A 10,041-nucleotide genomic window follows, 5' to 3' on the forward strand; every position below is an offset into this window, starting at 1 on the left:
TATACTTATTTAGTAAAGACATCTCAAGTGGTCTCATTTGTATAAAACAATGAATATACACCAATAGTATACTTCTTAAGAAGGTTAATGAAGTTTATGTGTTTATATAATATTTATTTTAATTATATTTTAAAACTATCTTTTCAATATTCTGATTGAGTATTCGTATTTTGGCCATCTTTTCCATATTAGTATTCCTTTACGAGCGCCACCATCGGATACTCATGTTTTATATTAAGTTGTCGGAAAATGTTTTTACCAATATTAAGGTGAATTGCGTCTGTTCCAACGCTGTAACCTAAGTCATTAATGGTTGGTTCCCACTAGAGACGCAACGTAAGGACGTAAATGCAACGTAGTAATCGATTTGACCAATCACAAGCGATGGATTATTCGAACTATCACTTTCAATGGTCAATACGTTGCTTCTATGTCTCTTTTGTAGGAACCTTTAGGCCTACAACGTCACTAACCGAACCTTTCCCTGGTTACTATGATTACATTATTCCATCAAAATATAAAATTACAACGTCGGAACAATCAAGATGTGTGTCAATTATTGTCAGATGTATTCTTCGTTGTTTTATAGAAGTTATATTCTCTCAATATTTCACTTGAGTGGTATTTAATTTGATTATAATTGTAGTCATATTTCAATTCGTTTTTCCATTTCCATTCCAAATTATTAGTATTTCAACTATAACGTTGCCAGATGCCTCTGGTCACCATCATCATGATTGGAGTAAAAGATCAAATGTTGCTTTACGGAACGGTTTTTTGTGTACATTTCTAGCAATTTAAATGTTTGTATATTTGTTAAAAAGTGCATTTTGATAATCAAGTAAAGCAAATATACATCAGAAGGTTTTATACAAAAATGAATAATTCTGAATTTGTGGAGGTATGTTTCTATCCCAATTGGGGATTTGCATTTTTTACTGTAGTTACTTTATTCAATATATTGAGTAATTCACTTGTCGTATACGGCACATCAACAAGTTATACATTAAAGACAATCACTAACACATTGATAGCAAGCCTGGCTGTCGTTGATCTTATGTCCGGTTTTAATAGTGTTATACTAATGGTGGATTTCCAGCGAGAAGGTACTGTCTCTTTATCTGAAGGAGGCAAATTTACAGTTTGTCCAACACAATCGAAACTCTGCCTTTCAGGAACGGTACTTCAATATATATTGTGGACCTTGACTTTAGATCATCATATTATGTTGGGTTTAGAGAGATATTTAGCGATTTTTTATCCATTCTTGCATCTTAGAAGACTAAATCATTGTTTAGTATTACGCGTTGTATTTGTCTTATGGATCTCTAAATTAACATTGATACCTTTTGTTTTGGAAACTATTAGCGGAAATGCATTGAGTTCGTGCATTGTAATTTCTTTTACAGTTGTTTTGTTGGCGATTCTTTGTTTTATAAATATTCGAATCTACAGAAAAACTAGAAAAACTCTACGTCAAATAGCATCAACACAGATACACAGTGTATCCATAAGACACGGAAATACGTCAGAAAAAAAGAAAGAACCTACAAGAAAAAATCACAAGGCTTTGAAAATGACATCGTTGTTGGCGTTGGCAGCACTTTCTTGTAGCGTTCCGCTTGTTTTGCTTAATACTTTTGCTTTATTGCGGCTCTTCACGTGTAAGAGTATAATATTCTCATATTTATTATTGAACTTTAATTCAGCATTAAATCCGGTTATATACGTTGCATGTAATCAAACATTCCGTAAAGCACTTATGACCATCGTCAAAAGATTTGTTTGATTAAGGATATAACCTTTATAAACTACAAAAGACCATGAGATTTAAACGATCCGAAAGGCCACTTTCAGACAAGACTTTGTTTAAAGTAAAGTAAAGTAAACTAAAAGGAGCAGAGTGTACTCCGATGTTGGCAACAAACAATTTTAACATTTTTCCAGTGTAGGCCCTAGACCATTTGAGGAGCCTAGTCTACACTAGCAAACTTTTGTTTCCAAACTGGCAAGAAAAGTGTAGTGTAGTAGGGACTGCAGAAAAATATATTTTTCAGAAGCTCGACCATGCATCCTCTCAATATTTGTCACTTGTTTTTATAAAACGCCATCTATATTGTCGTTAAGATAATTACAGTAATAAGATACAATTGTGTAGAAATATGTAAATTTACTTTTAATTACTATTGGTCGTTTACTGTCAGTTCTTGTCAAAGACTCGTCAAATACATTTTTCATATCGCTTTAAAAATAAATTATAATTAAGCACTTAATTATCGATTTTGACTATGGTTGTGTGGTTCATTTCCGTTTATATTAGTTTTTTAATTAAGTTGGTTGGAAGATTGTAAATCGTGAATACGCCAAGAGAAGATTTACTTATAGAAAGGAATCATTTATTAAGAAATATCATTTTAAGAATCAGTTACAGGTATAACTGAAGAAACATCTTGTTGACAAATAATCCGTTAACAACTAAAGACATATCTTGTTGAAAAGAAGAATCAGTTAAAGGTATATCGTGTTTAAAAGGATCAACTGAAGAAACATCTGATTGACAAAGAATCAGTTACCAACTGAAGAAATATCTTGTTGAAAAGAGAAATCCGTTAAAGGTATATCGTGTTTAAAAGGATCAACTGAAGAAACATCTTGTTAACAATGAATTCGTTAACAACTGAAGAAATATCTTATTGAAAAGAAGAATTCGTAAGGTATATAGTGTTTAAAAGGATCAACTAGAGGAATATCTTGTTGACAAAGAATTGGCTAAAGGTGGTATATCTTATCGAAAAGGATCAACAGAAAAATATATTGTTGACATAGAATCGGTTAAAGGTATATCTTATCGAAGAGGATCAACGGAAAAAATCTCTTGTTGACCAAAAATGAGTTAAAGGTAACACTTGTCGAAAAGGGCCAACTGCACGAATATCTTGTCGATCGCTATAAAATAATATCTTGCTATTCACTTTAAAAGATTTTCTTGTCTAGAAATTAAATAAACACATCCTTTTGAAAAGATTAAAGAAATAACTTGAGGAAAATAAATAAGGATGGAATATCTTGTCTAACTGGATTTATGTCAGATATTCACATTGTGTGGATTTAAAATATCATCATACTAAATCATCATGACAGTCAACAATACCAACAATGTCGAGAAACAATGTTTCTATCCTATTTGGAGCGTAATCATTTTAAGTTTGATAGCAATAATCATCTTAGGTGGAAACTCCGTGGTTATTCACGTTATAGTGGCAACTAAAGCTCTCAAAACAACCACTAACACATTGGTTGCAAGCTTGGCATTTGTTGATGTTTTATCAGGTTTAAATGGTATACTAACGATTGTAAAAGTAAACACTGAAGGTATTTGGTCTGAAAGTGAAGATGGAAGGTTTACAACGTGTCAAAGCTCATCATCTATGTTATGCTTTCCAACACTATCAATGATACACTTAACATGGTATTTAACATTATGCCACCATTGTATGTTAGCGGTTGAAAGATACCTGGCAGTGTTTCACCCATTTTATCACATTGGAAAAGTAAATAACCGCATGTTAATGAAGTGGATATTTGCTTCATGGATTTTTGTATCTTCTACACCTATTCAATTAAAATATATCCAGTACCCTTTTGATATGTACTTGCAGGCCGTAATACCAACAAGCATGTTGATGCTGCTTTGCTTCGTTCATTTTCGAGTCTTTGTTAAAAGTAGACAAACTTTGCGTCAAATAGCAGCGACACAGGTGTCGCTTGAGGATTCTACTGCTGCAAATTCTAGAAAAAACTTCAAAGCTATGAGAATGACTTTGTTGATTCTGATTGGTTTTATATGTTGTGTTTTTCCCGCTGTTGCGATAAGTGTACAGACACTAACTGGGAGCTTTCAATGTGCCAGTATGCTGGTAGGATATGCTTTGTTTTATTTTAATTCAGCGCTCAATCCAATTATCTACATTGCTTTAAGTCGGCCATTTCGAGAGGGATATGTTATAATATTGAAAAGAAGATTTCATTGTGTTAAATGACTATTAACAAAAGGTGGACATACAAAGCTGCAAAGGAAACAAAAAGGAAGAAATTAAATATGAAAACCGAATTGTAATCGTATCGCTTAAACGAAATGTCTGTAATTCAAGATCGATTGGATCTTCCACTCTGGTAATAAAAGGCGATTTCACTCTGATCGATATGATGTGTGCCTTGATTGTCAGTTGATATTGGAATCTATAATGTATTTGTATGGCTCTTTAATTGCATTTTTGACGAAGACACCGAGTTATATCAGATATCAGTTAGTCATAAGCTGCAGTGGCAGAAGTTAGTATAATTAGGCCTAAAGTATTCTTAATTCTTGATTTATTACTGCAAGTAATGATGACGAACAACACTACCACCAATGAGGATCCAGTACAATGCATGTACACAAGTTGGAGCTTGGGCGTTTTTATTTTAATAACGTTAATAATTTTACCTGGCAACTTTCTTGTTATATATTCCATTGTGACTATCAATGCATTAAAAACAACTACCAACACACTGGTGGCTAGTTTAGCAGTTGTTGATCTTTTAACCGGTTTGTATGGCATCCTTCTTATGGCTGTGACTACATCAGAAGGTATTTGGTTCGAGACAGAAGGAACTGCTGTATCGTGCTTATCAAATGCTCCGTTATGTCTCTTGTGTGCATCAATAATGGTGTTATTATGGTGTCTTACCTTGTTCCACCACGTTCTATTAGCACTTGAAAAATATCTGTCTATTTTCTACCCTTTCCTTTGTCATAAAAATATGACCCAGCGATTGATCATAAAGATTATTTTATTTACTTGGTTGGTCAATATATCTTTTATTCCGTGGACGGTTATAAATCGAAGATCAATACTATTTGTGTACGCTCAGACTGTAATTACTGTATCTTTGTCAATTTTGTTTTGTTTTGTTTATATCAGAATTTATTTAAAGGCTAAGGAAACTTTACGCCAAATAGCGTCGATGCAGTCAGCAGTCGGAAACCAGGCGAGAAAAATTAGCAATTTTAAAGCGAGTAGAATGACATTTCTAATTTTGTTTATTTTCTTCATTTGTTTTCTTCCTATCAATGTTATTACTTTAGTGACTTTGTTGGGTGTATTTGAATGTAAATTTATTTTAATAAGCTATGCCTTATTTTATTTGAATTCTGCTATAAATCCTGTTGTATACGCCATTTGTAGTGAGGCGTTTAGAGATGGATACGCTGTATCAATTAAAAGAATGTTTTGCTGTGAACATTAATATTGTACTTTTTGTAATTATAGAAAGTGAAACACATGAAATATTGTATAGTATAAGTATAAGTAGTATGTATTATAAGTATAAATTATAACTCTCCTAAATTACTCTTCTACCACGAAACCCTAGAGCACGGTAGGAAATTCATATTTTAGAGATATTCAATTACAATTTTTCTGTTTATTTCGGATTCACGTCCGTACAAGCTTCAATTTTAAAGATATAAATATATTTTAAAAAAAGACACTGGTATCATTATCATCTCAGGATTATTTTATAATATTAAGCAAATAATTTGATTTACCCTTTTCCAATTTCAAAAAGTAACCGTGTATCTTTAGCTTAAGGTAATGAAAGACTAAATTAATGTTGATTGACGTGTTGTTTGTTGTCTGTCAGTTGATATTAAAATGAATAATCCTTTGGAATATCTTTTAATTGCATTTTCAAATTAAACTTGTTCATCATCGACATGACACAACGTTCGGCGACTTAGTTAAGACTGTAACCTACTAGAAACGTTCGTGATAATCGTGAAATATTAGTGTAAATTACCAAAAAAATGACGAACAACACCACCAGTAGCGACGATACAACATACGAACAATGCATGTACACAAGTTGGAATCTTGGCATTTTTATTTTAATAACGTTAATAATTTTACCGGGCAACTTTCTTGTTATATATTCCATTGTGACTATCAATGCTTTGAAAACAACTACCAACACACTGGTGGCCAGTTTAGCAGTTGTTGATATTGCTTCAGGTGTTAATGGTATCCTAAGTATAATTGTACTCGCATCAGAAGGAATTTGGTTCGAGATTAATGGAACTAATGTAATCTGTTTATCAGATTCTCCACGTTGTATCCTGTCATTCGCAGCACTAAGCATCTTGTGGAGCCTTACATTATATCATCATATTCTATTTGCAGTTGAAAAATATCTGGCTATATTCTACCCTTTCTTTTGTCATAAACATATGACCAAGCGATTGATGGTAAAGATTATTATTTTAACTTGGTTTTGGAGCATAGCTGCTTTGCCGTTTATGGTTATGTATCGAGCAATACCATTTTCTTTGTACTTTCAGTTGATTCTAACATTATTAGTATTTGTGTTGCTGTGTTATGTCTACATAAGAATTTACAGAAAGGCTAAGGAAACTCTGCGCCAAATAGCGTCGATGCAGACAACAGTGGGAAACCAGGCGAGAAAAATTAGCAATTTCAAGGCGGCTAGAATGACGTGTCTCATTATGTTTATTTTCTCTATTTGTTTTGCTCCAGTCAGTCTGATGAATATTTTGACGTTGTTGGGCCTATTTGAATGTAAATTTGTATTAATAACGTATGCGGTACTATATTTAAATTCTGCTATAAATCCTGCTGTATACGCCATTTGTAATCAGACGTTTAGAGATGGATACGTTGTATCAATCAAAAGAATGTTTCTATTAAACCGATAAACATAATTATAGGCCTAAATGTAGCAAGTTTCGAATCCAGTTTTCATTTACTGGTACCGATGGATTGATGTATTTTATTCACTTGTTAGCATTGTTCACCATTCGCACTTAAGCTAGGGGAAACACTTACCATTAAAATTAAATAATCTTCTATCTAAGAGAATAACATTTAAGGAAAATACTTAAATATTTATTGAGTTAAGTGAAATACTCAATATTTAAGGGAAGTATCTCGCAACATTTTGTTGTTACCGCGATCATGCGTACTTTAAAGATGTATTGTCCCCCTGAAAAATATTTTGTTTACATTTTTTTTTTAATATGCAATTTTAATGTTACATAATAGTTATTCACTTTTACCAAAATTTGGATCGAAAAAATTGTTTACCTTAAAAAACTCCCACGAAAGTGATTAACTTTATTGAAGCTGCAAAATGGACTATTCCAAGTCTGATTTTATTAATCTTCATTTTTCATGATTTTGGGGAACAATACATCTTTAACGCGAATAGAAAAAGTTCCTTATAAAAATACTTCAGATGTGAATTGTAATATATAGTTTATTTATATTTATAGTTACGTTTATTTGTTCATGTCACAGATATACACACACAATGCTTTACACTTCATTTAAATAAATTAAATTGTTAGTACTAGATTTAGTTCATTATGCCTAATTAAGATTTTAAATTAATAACAAACTAATTAAACAATCGTATCTTTTTTAATAAAAAATATTATTAATGTTTTACTATGTTGTGACTCATATTTAGCAGAATGTTATTATTGTTATTATTATTATTATCACCAAATCAGTTACTTGACGTAACAGGTAAATTATTACTGTATCTTAACATTATTATTGATAGGTTACAATTCTAAATAAAGGAAGCACAATTAACACAAATATTCGTTATCTCAGAATTTTGTCGTTGTCGTATTTAGTCACCAAATAAAATGTTTGTGAGAATAATGTTTATAAAAATACCATAAATAAAATGAACAGCAACGAGATAGTGTATAACTATCTATTATGAGTGATATCGATTACTTCTATTATAAAATAAGTGCAAACGATTTCTACAGTCTAGTCTTATTGGCGGCGATTTAGCTAAATATATTATTACAAAAAAAATAATGTTGACATAATGTGTCACACCTATTATTGCATTCGGACTGATTTTTTTTCGAAGGTAAGTTATAAATGCAAAACAAATCATGAATTATTCATTCCATACCGAACATCATTATACAGTATCTCAATGGGCATGCCAAATCAAAGTGCAGTGTCTTCATACCCGATAAAAAAAAACATGTACATTTTGGTAATTACAAGTTTGTCAAAGATAATAAAATAATTTCTAATACTAATTAAAAATATATATATAATGTTCGGAATAACAAATCATATTTAATTGAAAAAAAATATAGATATTATCCAAACAAATATCAGAAAATTACCGAAAAATCTTTCTAATTACAGTACCAATATTTTTTATTAAATGCTGTAATTCAGCACGAGTTTTGACTACGAACAAATAAATATTCGAACAATGATCGATACCTTAAAATCTTTTTTTTCACTTTCATATTGTTTCCACTCTGTATCAATCTCTGGAGTAGATACTTGAAACACAATTAAGAGTATAGAGTTTCCATCCTTATTATTCTATCTAAATCTAAAACATATATAAAATACTAATAATGATTATAATAATGAACGAAAGAAATATAATACAATCCAAAATTCGGTACGTGTGTCTTTAATTCACACGCTATTTTTAGATGAGCAATTTAACTGTAGTAAAATAAAGGCTGCTTTTAATAGGTTAATGTCAATTTAATAAATGTGTATGCCGTGTGTGTTGGTTTGTTGACCATTTTTTTTGTAATCCTATTCTTTACTGTTGTTATAGCTACGATTATGGTTTCTGATTACCGATTGCGTTTATACGGTCAATAATATTAATCGGGTTTCTTAAAACCTCATTAGTTTCTTATATAGTTGTGTAAAGTAAGGCCTGTATCTATAGTAGGAAGATCTAGAGTGGGATGATTTATCTTGTAATGGTTGTATCGTGCATCACATCAAGGTAACTCCGCCTAAACTACAGGATCTGATGAATATCCAGCTATAGTACATTTATTAAAGATTTGGCATTTGAGAATTACTGTACTATTTGATGTAGTATGTCTGTCCAGCTCCAAATTGCAGAAAACTCAAACTTTTGAGTCGGGTTAGGGCGGACTCAACAGGTTTTTCATATTTAAATGGACTACTTAACTTGATTTGTATCCGTTTGAGATCCAAATGTTGAGCCGGCAGCATCTTCGAAAAATGTTTTTGTATTTGTTTTGTAGTTTGAATTGATTGTTTACATTAGACATTATTGTTGAAGGTTTTTATGTGTATATGCAATTTCCAAAATTGATATTGATTTTGAAATATCTGGAAATTGAATCAGGTGTCAGTTTTCATTCAACAACTTTAACAAAAGGCTGAATTACATTAGTTATATTTCTGGAGAACATTTTCATTCTGATTATGAATTGCGTGGAGTTAAAATACATTTTCTTCTAAATTGTTTACAATGAGCAATTACTCATATAAAGACGATATTGGTGAGAGTCAACAATGCTTCTATCCAATTTGGTGTTTGGTGATTCTAGGTATAATAACAGTACTGGTTATTGTGGGTAATGTTCTAGTAATACTCGCCGTCTTCTCAACTGACAGTCTACAAACAGTGACCAACACGTTAGTTGTAAGCTTGGCGTTTGTCGATTTCTTGTCTGGCTTGACCGGTTGTCTGATCATAGCGGCAATGGCAACAGAAGGAATCTGGTTTGAAAACGATGAAGGAACAACTTTAATATGTCCTACCCTATCTCCACTATGCCTCACATCATTAGCGTCATCTTTCATCGGACTTTGCTTAACAATATACCATCATGTACTTTTAGGCCTTGAAAGATATTTGGCTATTTTTCATACGTATTTTCATTTGGAAAAAATCAACAAGCGATTGATGCTGAAGATTATCCCTCTCGTGTGGATCTCAAACTTAAGTATAATTCCTTTGGTTCCGTATTATTACGCTGAACCTTTAGTATTATACTTTGAGATTGCTATTGGAGTGTTTGTGCTGACTTTACTATGTTTCATGCATTTAAGGATCTTCGTTGAAACTAGAAAGACTGTACGGGAAATAGCAGCAATGCAAGTATCTATCCACCAAGACTCAACGAAACAACCAAAAAAAAACTATAAAGCTATCAGAATGACG

This window comes from Antedon bifida, chromosome 7 (genome assembly GCF_963402885.1).
Source record: "Antedon bifida chromosome 7, ecAntBifi1.1, whole genome shotgun sequence".
NCBI classification, from domain to species: domain Eukaryota; kingdom Metazoa; phylum Echinodermata; class Crinoidea; order Comatulida; family Antedonidae; genus Antedon; species Antedon bifida.